General features: G+C 35.8%; 1 protein-coding gene across 3 annotated transcripts in view; it reads right to left on the bottom strand.

Moving 5' to 3' along the window:
* The window catches only part of lingo1a (leucine rich repeat and Ig domain containing 1a), a 516,838-nt gene that overhangs the window by 280,492 nt on the left and 215,176 nt on the right, over positions 1–21,170 (bottom strand). Inside the window, exon 3 of one of the 3 annotated variants that reach the window (XM_088641269.1) lies at positions 12,169–12,249. The exons of the other annotated variants lie outside the window; for them this stretch is intronic. The gene's annotated coding sequence lies outside the window, so the exon portion shown is untranslated. The remainder of the gene's footprint in view (positions 1–12,168; positions 12,250–21,170) is intronic. 3 annotated transcript variants of the gene reach the window in all.

The raw sequence follows: 21,170 nt of genomic DNA, 5'->3' as shown, positions 1-21,170 counted from the left end.
CAACATTTGCAGGGCTTTTTAAAAATAATTTGGAGCTGTAACACTGGGTCACATGTGCCTGGTGCTTTGGTGAATACGTACTGTATGGCCTGGTTGGTAGAAACTATTTTAAAACACTGGGATTGCAAAGTGCCTCCCTTCAGGTTTGAAAAGAATAAATAGATTTATTATTACAATTCAAAGAGTAACACATTGTGTGTAACCAGGAAGTTTTGGATGTTTTATCTTACTTGTGATAACTGATAACTTAGTGAATGTATATTCTTAGCAGAATCCTCTTATTTACTGTTGTAATTATCTTAGTAAAACAGACTAAATAAAATTTATTTTGCCGTAAAGTGTACAGAGTATTACACAATGCTGCAATATATAAACCAAGCTAAAAAACATGTTTTGAGCACCAAAAACAAGAGCACGTGAAGTGGAACAGCATGTTAGATCTTCATTTTCTGCAAGGGAGTTTGTGAGACTTGTGCAGCTTTAATTAGGTCCCCATTACATTTTCTACCTGTGAGTTCTTTTCGTGTATTTTAATTTAATAATTAAAATTAAAATGATATTCTTGGTAACAAGTAAAGAATCATACAAAAAATGCTAAAATAATATTTAATGGTATCTATTAAAATTGAAATGCAGTTACTCATTACTTTAAAATAATACACTCTATTAGAAAGAAGGCTGAATAGTACAAGATCTAAGCATTGGAATCAACTTATTATGATTTGTATTCTTATTTGTGATTAACTGTTTTAAGAGGTTACAAATTCAGATCATAATGTAATTTCTGCTGTACAGCAATATATTCAAATCATGGAATTAATAAGATCCAGCAAATAATTTCACATAGACTAAAAATATTTTAATAGCTAACCAAAGCTTATAATAAATGTATACAAAAAATCATCACATAGCCAGAATGATTACTGAAATCCTAATTGGATCCAAAAGACAATACTGTTAAAACACAAACAGATCAGGCTTACTGTATGCAATCTAATAATAATTTATCATCTTTTTATATGTGTCAATTATAAATACAAAATAAACATAAAATTGTATTTGCCCAAATTAATTAACTGGAACTGTTTTTATTTTTCCTGTTCCAGATCTTAGACTACAATTAATCTGACTGCTCTGAAGGTCTCATTGGTCATTGGGACCATATGCAGCTGATAAAACTTCACTAATTTAGTATCCTTTGACCATTTCAGCCAAAGACCACATTCTTCAATAATCAGTATCTGTGAGTGTGAAATCTGGAATCAAAGAATGAACGTCATTGCTTTTAATAAACTATGTGATGTACACATTTATGCCTAGAGGCTATGTAATAGACTGTGCTGCCTCATATTAGCAGAGTTTGTTATTTTCCACTCTGATCACATGGAGATTATATGTTGATCACTGTCTACAGAAAACATCTCCAGACAAGAAAAAAATATTTTTCTAATGCATTTAAAGGCACAAAGTACAGTACCTGCATGAATCTTCTTTTTTATTTTTTAATAAAAAGAGGGTTCAGAAATATTTAATCTCTTTTGAAGTATTTTGTTATACAATGTCAGATGACTCAACAAATATGAAGTCTTTGGAAATCCTTCAGTCTTTCTAAATACAGTTTTTCAAAAAATACAGAGACTGACCAAAGAAAAAAATATTCTGCAGATCAATTCTCTCCATCGGAAAGGGTTATGGGAATTCTTATTTTTCTATGCTAAGAGCAAGATGGGAAATCTTCAGATCTGATTTAAGATTCAGGACTGAGCAAAAATTAATTAAAAATTAATTATGAACTGTTTCAAGGTTTTACTCTACCAGTGTATTTGGGGAATACAACTGTATATAACATGATGATCTGTTACAAGATAGCACAAGTACCATTTTACTACTTCTAAGCAGCACAACAGATCATGCTGCTTAGCAAAAGGCACTATTTGGAATGTCTTTCTGATGCTAGATCTTACTCATGATCCACAGACAGACAACTGTACAGAAATATAACACCTCCAATAAATAGTCTTAAGTCCCTATCTAAACTCAGAATAAAAGCATATTTCCTACCCTAATTTCAACTGTTCCTGTTGTGTAAGTATGATTTGATTCAACAAATAGGCTCCATGTTCTATGCTAACTGTAGTTGCATATTATAGATTGTATGATTTTTTAACTCAGCTGGGACTTTACTGTGGAATATTTGTTAGAAAACGTACCATATAAATGTAAATTGCTTTAGTTGTTGAATTACTGAATGAGTACCTGTCTACTTCATTCAACTTCTGAAATGGATCAGAAAATAAATAATATACTTGCTCTTTTATAATATATAGACCTAGAGACATTACAATGCTCTCACTGCTGCAGTTCTATTAGACTGCCTAGCATTATACTGAAGAGTATTACTCAATCTCATTCCAATAAGATTAAAAAGAGCAATAAGCAAATATAAAGGAAAAATAAATTCAGTGTACAATCCTGAACTGTATATTAAACCACATAGTGTAATAAATTAATTCCTTTGCTTTTTGTTCTTAATTGATAGGGACTTACAATAAATTCACTTGGTCAGGTACTTTAAATCCTAAAAAGAAATGGAACATTTGACAGCCATACTGATTAAACCAAGCATCGAAAACTGAAGTAGATGAAGGGGCTGATGCATTTGAATCCATTTTCAGAACAAGATCAGCATCTGTCCCAGTCGGGCAAGCTCTTGGGGGGAGTAGAGGAATCTATATTTAGAGAAAGATGCATTATATATTCAAGAATGATTCATGAGCCAAACTCCTCTGGAAGATGTGGGACTCCAATAGTTCATGTTCTCTTCCATAAACAAAAAAATATCAGCCCATCAAAGTTATTCTTTGGATTAACACTATACACTGAAATAATAACGGTGCCCTGCCAAACATGCTTAAGGAGCAGTCCTATAAAAACTTAACTGTCATAGGGAAAATAAGCATACTTATATAGACAATAGATGTATTTTTCAGTCAATGTCCTAATGGATAATCAGAATAGCCCTGAAATTCTTTGTTTGACAGAAATGTAGTTGGGTCTTCATGGACCACATTCAAATGTACTAGACTCGCAAAATTGATAACTTAGAAGGTACAGGTTTAAAACTTTGTGTTATCAAGGAATTCCAAACCACTGATTCAAGGATTTTCCAGATGAGTTTAACCTGAAATGAGAGCATCAAAGTTTCTTTCAACTAATCCCTTACTCTAGGTAGGAATGCAACACTCAGACCTTATATATAATCTTGCTTTTCAATCTATATTGAATAGTACAAACAGCAAACCCTTTGATGATATAGATTAGCATAACATTTTAAAGTTATGACTGCTCCCTATAGTATTCAAAACCTACAATGAAGAGAAAAAAGTCTGGTGCTAAAGTGCATCTAAAAATGAACACTTGTAACACTGTTTAATTCTCATATGGAGGTAGAGAATATCAGAAAGGAGCATAAAATGAATAAATTGAGGGATTCGGTTTGATACACTTTCAATCTTTCAGCATAATGCATTGCTACATGCCATTGGCCCTAAAGTTATTTTCTTTTCATTTATTAAGAGTGCTGTACCTTTTTTAAATGTACAATATACATGTTGAAAATGAAATAATATTTTCCCAGTGATTAGATTGTCAAACAAAAAAAAAGCCATGATTTCCAAGTCAAACTTAATATGTGGTAGATGAACTCTTTGCTATACTATATAGCTGTGCTGACATGGAATTCACTGGACTATGAAATTAAAATGGATGCTGCTCTAGGATTCCAAAGGGGCACTAAATAAAAACAATCATAAATATGTCTGAGGGGATGAGAGAAAATGATTGTGTATCCAATGTATTATTTATTATCCAAGATAATCAATCGTTGCCATCATTATGACATTATAACATCTGATTCTGCCACCGGAAGATTTAGTGACAGGCGATCATTCCAGCTGATCATTTCTCCAATGCTGTTTTATTGATTGCTTGTTTCACTGGATTTTTGTAGTAGATGTTTAGTACCTTGTCGGTGTGCAAGATGAAAGTACTGCATCTTAAGAAAAAAAAACACCTGTTCCTGCATATATATATATCAAAGTAAGCCCATAACTCCACACACATGTAGCATTTCATTTAATTATTTTATTTGTTTGACAATTCTTAGAGACTGAAAATAATGCCTGAATCACTCAGGTAATATTGACATATCTGTATGTGGCAGATGTCACAGAGATTATCATTTCCTGCTATTAGTTTCAGTATTACATCCTACAAATTAGACATAAGCAGACATGCACACGTTGAGGACAGATCTAAACAAACTGAATTTCATTTCAAAACAAACATTTGCAGGAAACTATAACCTACAATAAAATTAAAAAAATAATAAAATATGAAAGTAAAGCTCTGAAATATTCAGTGATTGCTACAGTATAACCTCAATTTCATGTTTGGGAAAACAACCAATACAGATTTGCTATTCTTTCATAAAATATGTACAGTATATTACAAAGTTCATTGGTTTCAATATACAGATACTGGTTTGATGTTTATTTCCAAATGATAAACATTTCTATTTATTAAAGTCTGCCTATATTGGTGTATCTTATCTTATTAAAGGCTTGAGGGAAAATGTATTTGATTCCATGTAGGACTGTACAGAGCATTTTTAAAAGTAATGTATACATAAAGAACTTAGCTATATTTATTATTATTATTGCTTTGTCCCTTTCAAACCTTAAGACCACAACATTTACAAAAATAATGTGGTCATTTTCTCTTACTGCTCATCTCAATCCCATTATGTTAAAAGAAGCTCACCAAGCCATTTTAATGAAAGATCTCTAAATATTTGTTTCTTTTAACTGCGATGTGCATGTTGAAACTTGACAGTAGAGAGTTTTAAGAAGGAAATCCAGACTTCAAGTTTTGAGTATTCCAAGGGAAAAAAAAATATTTCTGTGCCACCGAATGCATTTATGTAACAATTTGAAAAATGCAAATAGCCCACAGCAAAGTGTGACTATATAGCCTGTGTTGCTTCCAGGATGCTTGCAGAGAAAGGCATGATTCATGGTATCTGGCTTTCTAAATGGTTGGTGCTAAGGGCATTTCCATAGTACTGTTCACAGAACAGGAAGTCTATCTATTCTTCTGTGCTCAATGGATAGGGATGATATTGTTTCCAATTCTCAGGCCTTGAGTAGAAAACAAAGGATACCTGAATTGTATCCACCAATGAACTGCCAATTATTGTGAATATAATTTAATACATTTTCCCAAATATTCAAAGTTTTTTTCAACTATCCATCTTCTAATACTAATGACTGACCACATAGAGAGATTCAGTACATACTTGTTATGTAGCACGTTTATCTTTTATAAGACATCTTCTGTAAAAAACATTACAGTTTCTTTATCAGAAACTCAGACAATGCCTGTATCTTGAAGTTTGCATGGGAAACAACCTTGAAAGCAATTGGAACTACTATGACTTCCTTTTTTCTTAGCCATAACACAAAACACTTCAGGCTTAATATGACAAAACATCTCCATTCTTCTACACACATACACAAGGGTCAGTCAATATGTAATCTGAGGCTGTGAATTATCACCCAATTAACAGTACTTCATAGTTGGGAATGGCCACTTTATTTTCATCAAGTTACACATTTAGGCACTTCTGTCACCTTTCCACATGTTTATGTACAGTATGGCCCCAGAAAAAAGCTCAACATTGAGCCTTTGTTGTCAAATGCACAACATTTTGATAAACATACAATGAAAACATTATATTAACTTGTATTCACTTTGAAGGAGATACTAATAAACATGCATTATCTGAATAGAGATGGCAAGCTCCTTTGAAGAAATGCATAGCTTCAATGACTGAGAAGTCGTATTGGTGAAAATCTCTGAGGTTTCCAATAAATCTTTACATGCATAAAGTTCTTAATATCTGTAGGAATAAAACCATAACTATCAGCATCACCAAGCCAGAGTTTTATGTAATTCTGCTTTCTGAAGGCTAATTTCTGACGAAGGTTATTTGATGAGTACAAACAAGATGAGGTTATTTCCATTTAGCCTTTGAAATTGTATTATTTTCCAAAGAGATAATGTGGCTAATTTTTTTCTCCCTTTCAGAAACAATTGCTTTGAAAAGATAATGCTTGTAGCACAACCATATGACCCATTTCTCCAATGACCCATGAGGCTACTGTAACACAAGGCATTTCATTTTCATATGTGGAACTTTGTGAATTTAAGCTATAGTCCTTAATAGGGTCACTGTAAAAAACAAACTTCTATAATGAAAAATCCAACAACTGCTCATTAAATGCATCATATAAAATCAAAAAGGACTTGTTTGACAGTCAGCACTTGTGCTAAAGGGCTTTCTTCAATGGATCCTGTATACAAATCAGTTAACAACCAAAGACATTTTCAAGATGTGTACCTTTCTGAGGTTTATTAATTCTTTCTCATTTAATGTACTGTATGACCATAATGACTAATGGTCTAAGTGAGAAGGCCTCCAAGGATTCAGAACAATTTGGGCTCAATTCTAGCCCAGACAGGTAAAAGTCCTATAATGAGTAATAACAAATAATGAAAAACTAGCAGCCTCCAAGTAAAGGCTTCCAAGATGATCATAATCTACCTTAGGGAATCATGTCCAAGACCACACAATAGGGGAATCAAAATATATTTTCAAAACCATTATTTTTGTTTCTGCTATTAGTGATATTTCCCATGTAATACAACAAACTATTTTACAGAAATAATGTAAAAATGATTTTGTTTAACATACAGTATAATCCAGGACTCTGGGTTTGAATGATCACATTTTCATATTAGATGCATAGCATACTTCTCATCTGTAGCCATGACAACCTCGGCAACTGGCAATATGGCTATTATTTTTTGTTGTTGTTCCTGAAAGGAGCAGGAGGAGAAGTGGGAGAATTAGAGACGACAACACTTTGACCAAATTCCAAGTATGCTTGTACTGTACGAATATCTTTACTCCTGCACTGCCAATGTGACAAATTATGATTTCATTGGTAAGATTAACAGACAGGCATGCATACCATCTGTTCTATTTCACAATTATTATAAAGGAAGTCCTGTGATGGTTAAATAAATCTTAAGATGCATCTTTTCCACTGAAATTGAATTTAACCTGTCTCTACTAAGGAAAACATACAACTACTGTATTCTGCCAGCCCAAATACCTGTTGGTGGCTTTCTGGATGTTGTCTCCAACAATGTGGTCACTGGATGAGTTCTCAAATATTTGTTGAGGAAATTCTGCCCATTTACAGAACTTTGTAATCAATTTGAGATGTCAGTAAGCTAATGTGTTACTCACCTGTATAACTATATTTTCATAAAGGCACCACTTGGGAAATAGCAGTTCTGTATGTAGAATCAACACAATCAACATATGAAATTAAATCATGACTAACAGCTTCATGTGTTTTGTGCCAGACAAAAATCACTTTGTAAAACTATATGTATTTTGGAAGAAATGTTCTATTATATATGGTATATGTTATATATATATATCTTGAGTTTGAAATATTGAAGTGTTGAGCGACATCTTCATTTGTTTCTTATTTTGTGTCATGGTGTTGGCATGAAATGGGAAACAAAGGAGTAGCTGCATTCAAGAGAATAGATTTGTTTCCCACATGAGAAGAATCTGCCAGAACAAAGTAAACACCACCACAACAGTAACTGATAGACAGCTCAATCCACAGGAGACGAGGACATTATTCTGCTAGCATGTCTCCTCAGGTGATATTGTTTTGGATTTTTTCTTCTGCTCCACCTGGTGTCAATGTAAAAGAAACGAAAGGAGTGTACTGCACAAATATTGACTGACGCAGAGGGTTGCATGACAAAACATTTCCCCATGGGCACAATTATCCACACTTGGATAGTCTTTCTGTCTTGGGCTTTAAACATTACCACAAAATCAGAGAGAAAAACAGCTTGGTCTGATTTGCATATTTAATATATACCATACTTTGTATTTTTATTAAATTAAAAAAAAACTTAAACTGGCTTCGAATTCAGTGAAAAATGTTTAAAATATGTTTAACAATTATCTTTACTTGAAAAGAAATTAGATTGAGTGAGAGATTCTTTCAAAACGTTTCCTGTTCGTTTAGACTCCTTTCATTTTAGGCTTTGTTTGTGTCTGCTGTTTAAAAAAGGTTTTAAAATGCATTTTATAATACATCCAGCACATTTTCAGTATTCTAAAATTCATTTTAAGATCTATAGATATCTGGAATGTGCTTTAATTTGCTGTGCAAGATGTAAATGATATTTTGGCTTGCTTACTGTTGCACAGTCTGCCCACTGATGCAGATTTGGTCTCAGGCTGCATCAGTCTTTATCATTCTGCAGATTTAGAAAAAAATATTGACATCTAAAAGAAACATCCTGTTTATTATACAGCACTGTTTATTCTACTTTTCATCTAATCAATTAAAAAAAAATAAGCAAAACTACCTGCTGATATATTTTTTAGTAACTTTTAAGTAAACCTCACAAATCAATTCAGGAAATATACAGTATAATATTCATTTCAGCTGTACTGTAGGCAATCTTGAGGACTATCCACTAGGGGTGAAATGTGGATCCACATTATTTTGTATGGTAGTTTTTAGTTACTGCATTATTATATTGCTGCTGATTAATAATCTGAAAAATACACTGTAATCTCATTCGCCAAGTAAGTTTCCTTTCATGTTAATTGCTGGATATGGAACATTATACAGTGTATCAATCAAGTATAGTTTCAACAGTTAAATGTGAATAATAAAGCACAGGCACAGCAAGTATTTTTAACAAACTTGTTATTATAATTGTTATTATAAAATGTGGTATAGTATAATAAAGTTACACTTTTCTATTTTTAAAATCAATATTTTCACAGACAAAACATAAATCCCAACTAAAACTAAGAACAATTTATCCTGATATGAAAGTTTAAACTAAATTCTCTGTGATGAAGAAATGTGATTTCAGATCAACTAATGTTGAAACATATATTTTGACAGTAAAAACATTAGGCATGAAACACAACTTTTAAATCCTCCTCTGAAAGTTTAGGTTATCAAGATCAACAAACATCTTGCCACTGAATTCGTTTGAGTTTCAGGAAGAAAATTGGGACAGAACTGCAGGATTCTCCATGGGGAAGAAGTCATTATTTTGGGAAATATGTTTAAAGTAAGGAATGAAATCTGGCACACTGATAAATGTAATTAAAAAGGATGATTTCTGATATTACATTTTAAAGAAAGTGTTAAGATAAGGGGATGCAGAGTTTAATCTTGGATGCCAGTAATTGCAGTTAGGTAACATGAACTATTATTAGAGTGTGAATGTGAAAAATATGAAATGTTGTGAATCTTGTGAAATGTAAAAATTTCACACAAAAAAAGTTCATACTCGTCTTCCATCCCCCTCCATCAGTTTTCATTTATATCAAGTATCATTTTGCGTTTTCACTCATTCATAATGTATTGTAGCATAAGGAGCTTCTTATAAGAAGCATTGGGTATCAGGAAACAGCACAGACACACATCAGTCAAGTACAAGTTACAATAAAATGCATTACTTGCATTCACCGAGCCAAAAGTCAATAAATGCAATGTTAAAATATTAACACTAAAGCTAAGATCTTTTGAACAATTCCATACATGTAATAAAAAGGAAAATGTACAACAAAAGCATTTTAGATGACAAGAATGCACAATCTGAGTATAAACTGCACACAAGGAGTTGACTGTGCAGAAAATAGTTTAAAAAGGAAATTAAAAAACTGAATAATATGTCTAGGTGAAAAATATCACTGGAGAAGTAGAAATGCTTTTATCAAAATATTACGTGAAAAATTTTTAAAACTAGTTGAATGACTCTCTGTCACGTCTGCCCCATGGCGAAGAGGCGGGTTGTGTTGCAGATGTACTGTAGTGTCCTTGGGCCACACCTCCACCCTCCTGCCTGCCCTGCGCCTCTTGCACAGGAGCCAGCAGGATACTCCGAGCACCTGAATGCATTAGTAAGCCGCACAGGTGGTCCAGGTTATTTAAGTTCTGCTTAGTTTCTCCAAGGCAATCCAGTATCTCATCACATAGAGTACAAAAACCACCACTCAGCATTTTCCAGTGGAGTCCTCCCTGCTTTCTTCTTGTTCCCTGCTTGCCTGAATTTGTCCTGTAGCTGGTCTGTTCCTGCCTGCGTTTTCTTCCCTGCTTCCTGACCTGCCTAATGCTGTGTTTCCCTGATCCTTCCTGCTGTGAGTGGCTGTGCTGCCAGATCTCTGATGGCAGCACCGCATTTCACTGTGGGTTCAGTGAGATGGCTGCCTGTTGTCTGCACACATACTTCTGTTCCCCTGCTGCTCATGTCAAGCTGGATTTTCCCCGCAGTGGGTATGGTACTTCTTTTGCCCTGGTGTACATGCTAATGGCAGTTTCTGCTGCTACGCCAGACTTACAACCCCGGTAGCTCAGCCCTTCATCCCTGCACCCTAGATTACAGCACAGCTTTCTGCCCTGATAGTTCTTCACTCCCTTACTTCAACACTTCTGCACTCTAGCCCTGTTACCTGCCTGTACTGCCAGCCAGCCTTTCCACTTGTCTTCTGTCCTGATCCGTCCCCAGGACCTTGACCCTGCTCCAAACCTGTTCTGAGGGACCCTGCACTGGATCCAGTTTTCAGTGTGCACACAGTTCAGCCTAGTCACTGGCATGTCCTCTGCAGATCTGCCCTGAAGTAGGCCACTCTAACAGCAGGCCCCCAGCCGGCCATACAAACAGTGCATTCCCAGTTCAGCCTGGTTCCTTCTGCTCTCCTTGAAGACTGCCCTGACAACACGTGCCCTGTCCTGACTGGCTCCAGATACTGTACAGACGGTCCAGCTCAGTCCTCTCCCCGAGTTTCCTCCCTACACTCCATCCAGTGACACAAAGTCCATACTGGAGCACACTGGCCACTTCCCCTGGATGATGCCCATGTTTTTTTAGACATTGTCCAACTTTACTTTTTCATGTAATTGTCTGCAAACCCAGAATTAAATTTTCTGTTGAGTACTTTTAATCCTCCAGTAAGAGCAGCAATTCCTTCACCTGAAGAGAACAACCCATTGAAAACCATGCCCTTAGATTTACAAATTCTGATTCTTATCCTAACTACTTCAAGCTTGGCAGCAAAACATTTGATTGCATTTTGGAGACCACTGTAAAATGCGCCAAGAAGGACAAAAATCTGCAAACAATTGAATACTACCTTTAAACCCCAAATAAATGTTCTCCATACCCCCTATCCATGAACATGGATTAAACACCCTTAGACAGAGTCTATCGCTCAGCTTGAATAAACTCTACATAATGCTACAACTACAGTAGAAACAGAGTTCTCACTCCAAGAACAGACGCATCAGATCGCACACAGAAGTGACAAGGGCACTTTATACTGCTGCAGCACCTACAGTACCACAAGACACCTCAATGAATGCAGTTAGATGCTTTCACCATGTCTAGTAAACAAAGGTACTATAGATTGGAATGGCATATCACAGACCCAACAACTATCTGAGAGAAAGCAAAAAACTAATAACTGACATGGAAAAGATACTGCCATATAAAGGTTTATCTGACCTTGTGTGATCCCCAGGAAGTTTGAATACGCCCTCTGGTCCCCTATCTTAAAGTGCCATCATCCCACTTTGTCAATCAAGAGATACTGTACCTACCTTCCACATTTAGGTGGAAGGATATAATTCTACAATTATACTTCAACTGTGCAATGTTGTATAATTATATCCTTTCACATGTGTTAGTAGTAGACTGTCAATAGTGAGCACAGTTTGATCACAAGTTTGCTTACTATGTGCAACTGGTACCAGAGCACCATGGGCTCAAAATTAATGAACATATTCATAATCATATTAGCATACTGAAGGTCATATGTTTTAGATATTCCAGTAAAGAGAGCTGGAAAGTGTTCACAATTTGGCAGTCTGGTGGATCAAAATCAAAGGAAACCAGCTAGATACTGTAGATGCAAGGCTCAGAAAGTCACTGTAGGTTGTCTGGGACTGTCTGGCAGAGGACTGTGTGTGAAAACAAATCAACTCCCACCTCAAGAAGAACTTCTCTTACAGCTGAAAGACATTTGACACCTGTCATGGTATCAGTTGGTTCCCTCTCTGCTGGTGAATTCTAGTGGAGAGAGAAGATATTAAGTAAAAGAAGGATTTTTTCCGAATAATGTTCCCAGATTGGTATAGCGTCTGTGGCTGGTGTGAACACTAAAGTAAAAACTCAAGTTTGGGAGACGTTTGGAAAGAGAATAGAGAATGACTATTAGTCTCAAAAGTGTTCTGGCAAACCATTCGACACCTTGGTACATATTCTTTAAAATAACACTTATTTAGAGTTTAAATAAAATGTAACTGTTTTCAGTCCTTCTATAAACAAACATCTTCATCTTTGCGCATATTGTAACTGCAGGGTGCTGTGGGGTGCAGGAGGTTAACCCAGCTGAGAAGCAGCCACGGAAGACCTTGGGATGTGGGAGAGGGGAGCAGGATCATGGCCCATGTGTTGTCACCTGGCTCACGGCTCATTCGGGGTGGAGCGGTGGCTCTGTGGCTAAGGATCTGCGCCTGTGGTTGGAAGGTTGCCGGTTCAAAGCCCGTAGCCGGCAGAAGAATCCTACTCTGTTGGGCCCCTGAGTAAGGCCCTTAAGCCCAGCTGCTCCAGGGGTGCTGTACAATGACTGACCCTGCGCTCTGACCCTTTGCTCTCTCCCTATCTGTGTATCTCATGGAGAGCAAGCTGGGGTATGCGAAAAGACAAATTCCTAATGCAAGAAATTGTAAAGGGTTAAGAAAGTGATATTCCAGGAGTGCAGGGTGAAACTGCTGCTGTGCCTCAGACTGTTAAGTCACTGTGATTAAGGGTGTTTGTAATAATTAATAATTGCTTACACTTATATAGTGTTTTTCTGGACACTCCACTCAAAGCGCTTTACAGGTAATGGGGACTCCCCTCCACCACCAGCGATGTGCACCATCCACCTGGATGATGAGACAGCAGCCATAGTGCGCTAGTACACTCGCCACACACCAGCTATCAGTGGGGAGGAGAACAGAGCGATGAAGCCAATTCAAGATGGGGATTATTAGGAGGCCATGATTAGCTTCAGTGGGTTGCAGAGTGATATGGCTGCTGGCAAGCAAACAAAAATTAAAATGTAGAACATGTAGCAACTTACATTTCCACAATGGTAATATTTGCTGACCTAATTTCTTGTGGTTAGTGCAAAACTTTGTAACACGACAATTTTATAATTTTGATGTGGCAGACTTCAACAACTGCCTCTGACCCAATCCTAAAAAAATATATTTCGATTTCCAAATGTTTTCCATTAATGATGAAAAGACGTGTATAATCAGCAATGATTTTTTTTCTCTGTCACTCACAGCTAATCATCAAGAAGCACTTTACAAATAGTAATGACTATGCAAAACAATCACTAGTAAACTAAAGAGTACCCTCACAGTGACTTTATGGTATACAATTATATTTTATATATAATAATAGTGAACAAGGGCATTGGTGTCATGTGGTGGAAATGCCTCAATGTTTGAAAATGGAAATGAAAGCAGGAACCATTGTAAACTAAATGACTGAGAGTGAAAATCCAGTTCCTTCAATTAGATCAACTGGTATAATTTCCGATTATCATTTCAAACTTTGAGACTTTGATAAAACAATAATTATGACTAGATTCTGATTCTTCAGAATATTATTACTGCAAACATAATTATTTTAATTGGTACTTCAACAAATAAACTTAGTATAAGAGGAATATTGTTAAAGCCTGATATTTGCAAGAATGTCCTGAATACTGTATATTGTACAGAACAGAGGAGGGCTTTGTAATTCTCTGGGGCTCACTGGCCTAGACCATCAATTTATATGTGACATTATGGATGTAGGAAACTACCACAGAAACTTAATCAAGCATTTCCACATTGAAAATTCATCTTATTAAATATCTTATTTTCAATATCTTATTTTCATAAAAACCTTTAAGTGGACACAGAGTTGAGTGAAAGAACCAAACAATTTGGCTGTGAAATACCACATTTAATTCACTGTTTAGGTAAAAGTATTTAGAAATCAAGGTAAGCCTGTAAGCCTTTGTAAGGCTGGATATCAGTCACATTATAACAAGACTACTCATTTACTTATCCTTGGTTATTATATTTTAGGGAATATTGAAACATTAAGTTATAACTGTCCTTATTATCAGCAGCTTATTTTCAAACAACTAATTTTAATGACTAAAATACACAGTAAAAATACAATGAATGTTCACCTCCCATGTGGCAATACATGAATTATAAAATTCAGGCGACATTTCCAGGTTGAAAATGCCATTCCTCAATCACTGTAGCATTCACCTGCCATAAAAATCTCATTATAAATCGATGCTTCTTCAGTAGACACTGGATGTAAAAGGGTATCTGTTGAATCATTAGCATTGCTGGAGAGGGTGTTTGTTAAACAGTGTATGAAGTGAATGTTTGTTAGATTAAATAAAATGCAGGGATTGTGAGAAAGCAAGTATTGAAAGATAGAGATCATATTCTTTTAGATCTAGTGATGATAAAGGTTCCTTACCATCAAAACACTGTTTTACAAATAATGTGAATACATAATACATAGCTATAATCATTGTTACAGCCTAGTTTATTTTATTTTCACAGAGTAAAATGCTAGACATTGCAGACAACAAAACACATGCTTGTATAAAAATGGTCCAATATGAAAAATACATACATGTATGAGCTATAAGCTATACTGCCATGAGGTAGGCATGTAATCAGTCACTGATAATAGAGGAAGTGAAATGTTTAAAGGTTGGAAAAATAAATGTCATCATGTTTTGTATGCAGTAAGAATGACTCCATCATAATCAGCAAAGCCTGAAGCCTTCTAAACACCAAGGCAGTAATGTGGATGAGGATGTCACAGAGCACTGCTCAAATCCATTTCCCAGAGAGAATACAGAGTCATGTTGTAGGTCTCATTGTCAAACAAGCATTTTAAAGTTTTTTAATGCTCCTCAATAGCTCACATTAGGAATTAGCTTCCCTTGTTAATTTTTCTTCAATTCAAAGCACTGGGGTGAAGCGAGTGATAGCTGCCCAATTGAAGTCAGGAGGCATCTTTTCACCAGGAAAATCGGCTTAACCTAATGAGGGAATTAGCCAGCTTTTCAAAAAAAACATCCAGTAAGCCAGGGAACAAAGGGATAGCCTCTGTTAGAAATGGCAAAAAGAATCCACACAGCACACACACACTCAAGAAACAAACTGGCTGCAACCTGAGAAACTTTTCCTTTAATCTTGTTACTTGTGATGTGTACCGTGTATATACTGTATACACCCACATGATGACATGTTGTATCTAAAACCAAGGAATCTTTTACATTACATTTAACTGCTAATGTTAATCCAGCAAAGCACAGGCCTGCATTATGAAGTATCAAAAATTAAACTCATCATATGTCATTGTATATTGTAAATAGTTGTCCTATGCATGACTGCACAACTGAAATTAAGGGAAGTCCTATACATGTATCAGACAAAAATGGCTTTCTAAATTGAACACAGACTAAGAAGTTAATCTTTTAACTATGGAGAATGGAAAGAATTAAGGATGTATTGTATTTTGTACTAAAGAATAATCAGTGGAAACAAGAAAACAATATTGTCAAATGTCAGGCTATCCATAAAATGGAATGCAGTTTTCACATAAATCAAGTATTTTGTATACATCCATTGATTTTCTAACCACTTTATTTAATACAGGGTTGCGGGAGAGCAGGAGCCTATTCTGGCAAACAATGGGCGCAAGTCAGGGTACACCCCAACTGGACACCATTCCATCACAGGACACACACAGACATAAACACATACATACCAGGGCCAGTTTTCTCACAAATCAATTAACCTACCAGTTTATCTTTGGACGGTGGGAGAAAATCAGAAAACCGGTCCAGAATTGAACCCAGAGCCCCAGCCCTGTGAGGCAGCAATACTAACCAATGCACCATCATGCTACCCTAAACATATTTTTAAAACAAGATAATTGTTTTGAATCCATACTACATGAGAACAGTGAAATCAAAGTAAATGGAGTGTTAGGTTGCTTGAAAGAACTGTATTGAACAAAACTATACTGTACATAAAATATGTACTGGAATACTGTATCAGCAGAACTGTTGCAAATAAAACAACACAGGATTTCCATACAAAATCTATTTTTTGTACTCGGAGATCTCAACAATGTTATTTTACAAAATAAGAATGACAAAGAAACTACAGTATATTTGTATTTATTCAAACTCCTAAAGTTTAGATGCTTATTAAAATGCAAGCACTGATTTGACACGTTCCTTCAAAACATGATGTGTATTGACGTATCTTTTTTGCTAGGATGTCAACTGTGCATTGTTTGAAAATGTCAAACATGAGCTTTCAGAGACTGACTGAGCTTTTCATAAATTATTCAGGTGAGATAGTGAAGAGAACACAGCTGAGGCTGGGTACAGGTACCCCTCATATGGAAATCTGAACAATGGACTTCAGCTAGCAATCAGCTGTAATTATAGGTATTCTATTGATATGTTAAAGATTTTTAAAGATCTGCTTACCGAACAAATGTGCTGATTGATCAAAGGATTTTCCCTATAAGGGAATGTTTTTGAATTCTACTGGGAGAAAATGAATACATTTTAAATTGTTGTTGGGCATCAATGGAAGTGAATGCATGTTAGTACTGAATTCAATGTTGGTACCGAGAGCTGTGTAATAACAGGACACTAGTTTCCAGGATGCAATTAAAAAAAAGTGAAGGAAGTTTTTTTTGTTTGTTGTCATTTTTCTTCCACGAAGAATGTGCACTTTTTCTTACAATACTGTAGTTAGTTCACAGAGAAAATGCAATTCTAAGCAGGGAAAATAAATGTATTCAGGTATGGTTAATACATACTGTAGCTCAGTGTTTGGGTTCAGAATTGAAGTATTGGCAATGTTTAGGTTTGCTTTCTCCTTCACAGGAAACAACACTTTCAAGCTTGTTATGTGTCCAGGTTAAACATACTGTATGCAATAGGTTACAACACATAATATTGTAATATGTACAATTTATATTTTCATACAAAATGCACAAATATTAGTTGCAAGAACTATAGGTCCGCTGTTTTTGTACAGCTTAGAGGCTCCCAAACCTAACTTTAATATCCAGTCTGCAAAAACATTTTAAAATCTTTGAGAATGCAAGCATTTAAAAAAACAAATAACAGTTAATTGCAAAAACCTAAAACACAAATTCCATTTTATATTTGTAGAAATCTATAATGTTGAAACTAACATTTTCTGTAAGTTATTGCATAGTTAGTACATGAGATCACCTCTGCTATAGTCGTCTTTTACAACTCTCGTTGAACTAGTTTATGTAGTGTGCTGTTGACTTGTTTTCTGTATAATCGGTTTCATTTTTTCATGTACTAGCGCATACAATCCCTTAGGACATTTGCCACATGAGAAATACTGTGGTCTACTGGGTTTTTTTCCAGTCTAATGGATGGAAATAAATATAGACTGAAATGAACTAAGTGGGTCAAGCCAATCCTAACTGCTAAACATCAGAAGGTAAGAGGGCAAAAGAAACAAATAGAAACCTAAAGAAAAACTAATTAAATGATAAAATTCACCCTTTATGCATTACTAGGAATTCTCACTGCAGTGATACCAACAATAGTTGTACAGTATCTATGTACTCTATATTGTTGTGTTGCTGTATGTGTATGTTTATACTGTATATTGTATATATAATTAAAAATGGAGAGTTTCCTGGCTGTCCTTCAAGTAAAAAAGTATGTACTGAAAATAATCAGCAACAAAAAGACTTGACTATTTGTGTTTTATGCAAATAAATTATACGCAGAAATATTAAACATTGTTTTGTTAGATACAGTGCCTTGCGAAAGTATTCGGCCCCCTTGAACTTTTCAACCTTTTGCCACATTTCAGGCTTCAAACATAAAGATATAAATTTTTTATTTTATGTGAAGAATCACCAACAAGTGGGACACAATTGTGAAGTGGAACGAAATCTATTGGATTTTTGAAACTTTTTTAACTAATAAAAAAATGAAAAGTGGGGCGTGCAAAATTATTCGGCCCCTTTACTTTCAGTGCAGCAAACTCACTCCAGAAGTTCAGCGAGGATCTCTGAATGATCCAATGTTGTCCTAAATGACTGATGGTGATAAATAGAATCCACCTGTGTGTAATCAAGTCTCTGTATAAATGCACCTGCTCTGTGATAGTCTCAAGGTTCTGTTGAAAGCGCAGAGAGCATCATGAAGACCAAGGAACACACCAGGCAGGTCCGTAATACTGTTGTGGAGAAGTTTAAAGCCGGATTTGGATACAAAAAGATTTCCCAAGCTTCAAACATCCCAAGGAGCACTGTGCAAGCGATCATCTTGAAATGGAAGGAGTATCAGACCACTGCAAATCTACCAAGACCTGGCCGTCCCTCTAAACTTTCAGCTCAGACAAGGAGAAGACTGATCAGAGATGCAGCCAAGAGGCCCATGATCACTCTGGATGAACTGCAGAGAACTACAGCTGAGGTGGGAGAGTCTGTCCATAGGACAACAATCAGTCTTACACTGCACAAATCTGGCCTTTATGGAAGAGTGGCAAGAAGAAAGCCATTTCTCAAAGATATCCATAAAAAGTCTCGTCTAAAGTTTGCCACAAGCCACCTGGGAGACACCCCAAACATGTGGAAGAAGGTGCTCTGGTCAGATGAAACCAAAATCGAACTTTTTGGCCACAATGCAAAACGATATGTTTGGCGTAAAAGCAACACAGCTCATCACCCTCAACACACCATCCCCACTGTCAAACATGGTGGTGGCAGCATCATGGTTTGGGCCTGCTTTTCTTCAGCAGGGACAGGGAAGATGGTTAAAATTGAGGGGAAGATGGATGCAGCCAAATACAGGACCATTCTGGATGAAAACCTGTTGGAGTCTGCAAAAGACCTGAAACTGGGACGGAGATTTATCTTCCAACAAGACAATGATCCCAAACATACAGCAAAATCTACAAAGGAATGGTTCACAAATAAACGTAAAGGTGTTTGAATGGCCAAGTCAAAGTCCAGACCTGAATCCAATCGAGAATCTGTGGAAAGAGCTGAAAACTGCTGTTCACAAACGCTCTCCATCCAACCTCACTGAGCTCGAGCTGTTTTGCAAGGAAGAATGGGCAAGAATTTCAGTCTCTCGATGTGCAAAACTGATAGAGACATACCCCAAGCGACTTGCAGCTGTAATCGCAGCAAAAGGTGGCTCTACAAAGTATTAATGCAAGGGGGCCGAATAATTTTGCACGCCCCACTTTTCATTTTTTTTATTAGTTAAAAAAGTTTCAAAAATCCAATAGATTTCGTTCCACTTCACAATTGTGTCCCACTTGTTGGTGATTCTTCACATAAAATAAAAAAATTATATCTTTATGTTTGAAGCCTGAAATGTGGCAAAAGGTTTAAAAGTTCAAGGGGGCCGAATACTTTCGCAAGGCACTGTAATACAGTACAAATTCTAGTGCCATCGGCATGCTGTCCAGCAAATATATAGTTTAATTCCAATGTACAGTATACAGTACTGTATATAAAGAACATACAGATAGTATAATGCAATTCACTTGCATGCATGCCTGCAACTCTACAGTAAAACTACAGTATATTGGGAATGTTTATATTAAGATTTTTCAGAATTTTTGTGTACATTTAGTTAATAAGGCTCAATCTTACACAAAATGACAACTGTCTTTTGAGTCCAAGACAAAGCCACAAATTTAGACAGAGACTTTCTCCTATGATAAAAGACAGGCTAGAGGCCAGCTTATATAAAAATTATGATAACTTGTTCAAACTGTCTTCGTATACAAAAACAAGCAAAAAGCAATCGTAAGCTCCTTTGGCTGCTTGACAGTTCCAATTTTCCTTATGGTTTTTAAGTGTGAGGAGATTTTTAAGATTTGAAGGAGAAAGTCTGGATTTCAAATAATGAAAAAAAAATCATTTTCTTTGAACAGACATTATTCAACATGTCCTTGGCAATGTTTGGTTTACAAATAAGTAATGTGGAAACTACTGGCAACTGATTCACCAGGAGTCTAGATGTATGGGAGAATGAGAGCCTATCCTTCAACAATGATAAGTGCCTGAGACACCTATTCAAATATATTATCTTTCCTTTGCCTTCAGATGAGAAAATTGAGTGTGGAGTCCCCTTCTGATTGCAATCAGCTTTTGGAAATTAAAAAGATTTACCTTTGGCCCCCTTTTTCATTTCTATAGCATTCAAAAACTGCTCTTTTACAGCCCCTTTAGGCCCATAGACTTTTACATCAAGATTTCTTTTCTCTTTTCCTCTGGGAAAGGTTTAAACTGCCAGCTCACTCAAAAACACCCATTAGCCTTTAATGCTACCTGACGGTTTTATCTGTGTTCGTTTCTAACATTTCATAAGTATCCTGCCTGCAGCCTTGTTTCCTGATGCCTTATGTCACGCAATTGCAGGACTTTTTTCATTCCTGAAAAAACCAAAGCCATTTGCCATTGTTTCACCCACAATTACAAAAAACTCAGAAAACCAGAGATATTTCAGTTTATTTTACAAGGCTGCTGTGGCTATAAAATAATGTATTGGTTGAAATCACAGATGTTTATTTTTTAAGCATATAATGGACAAACCTGCTTTAGACCACCTCTGTAATGCTTGCGATGCAGATCAAGAGAGGAAAAGCAATACTAGGCATTGCTTAATCGTGCCACTGGTGTTTAATGAACAGTTGAACATCAAGCTGTCTGTGAGTGGCAAGGCTGATGCCTGATTGGTTGAATCGGATGTCATGTAAAGTGTGGCATTGTTCCATTTTATTGCTGAACATTTAGATCATCCTGAAATACCCAGTGATAATAAACACTAAATACCCACTACAAAAGTAATTTATTTTGATATTCAAAACTATTGGAAAGTA

This window comes from Lepisosteus platostomus, chromosome 7 (assembly GCF_059453375.1).
Source record: "Lepisosteus platostomus isolate fLepPlt1 chromosome 7, fLepPlt1.hap1, whole genome shotgun sequence".
In the NCBI taxonomy this organism is placed as follows: domain Eukaryota; kingdom Metazoa; phylum Chordata; class Actinopteri; order Semionotiformes; family Lepisosteidae; genus Lepisosteus; species Lepisosteus platostomus.
This window is presented reverse-complemented; position numbering and strand designations above follow the sequence as displayed.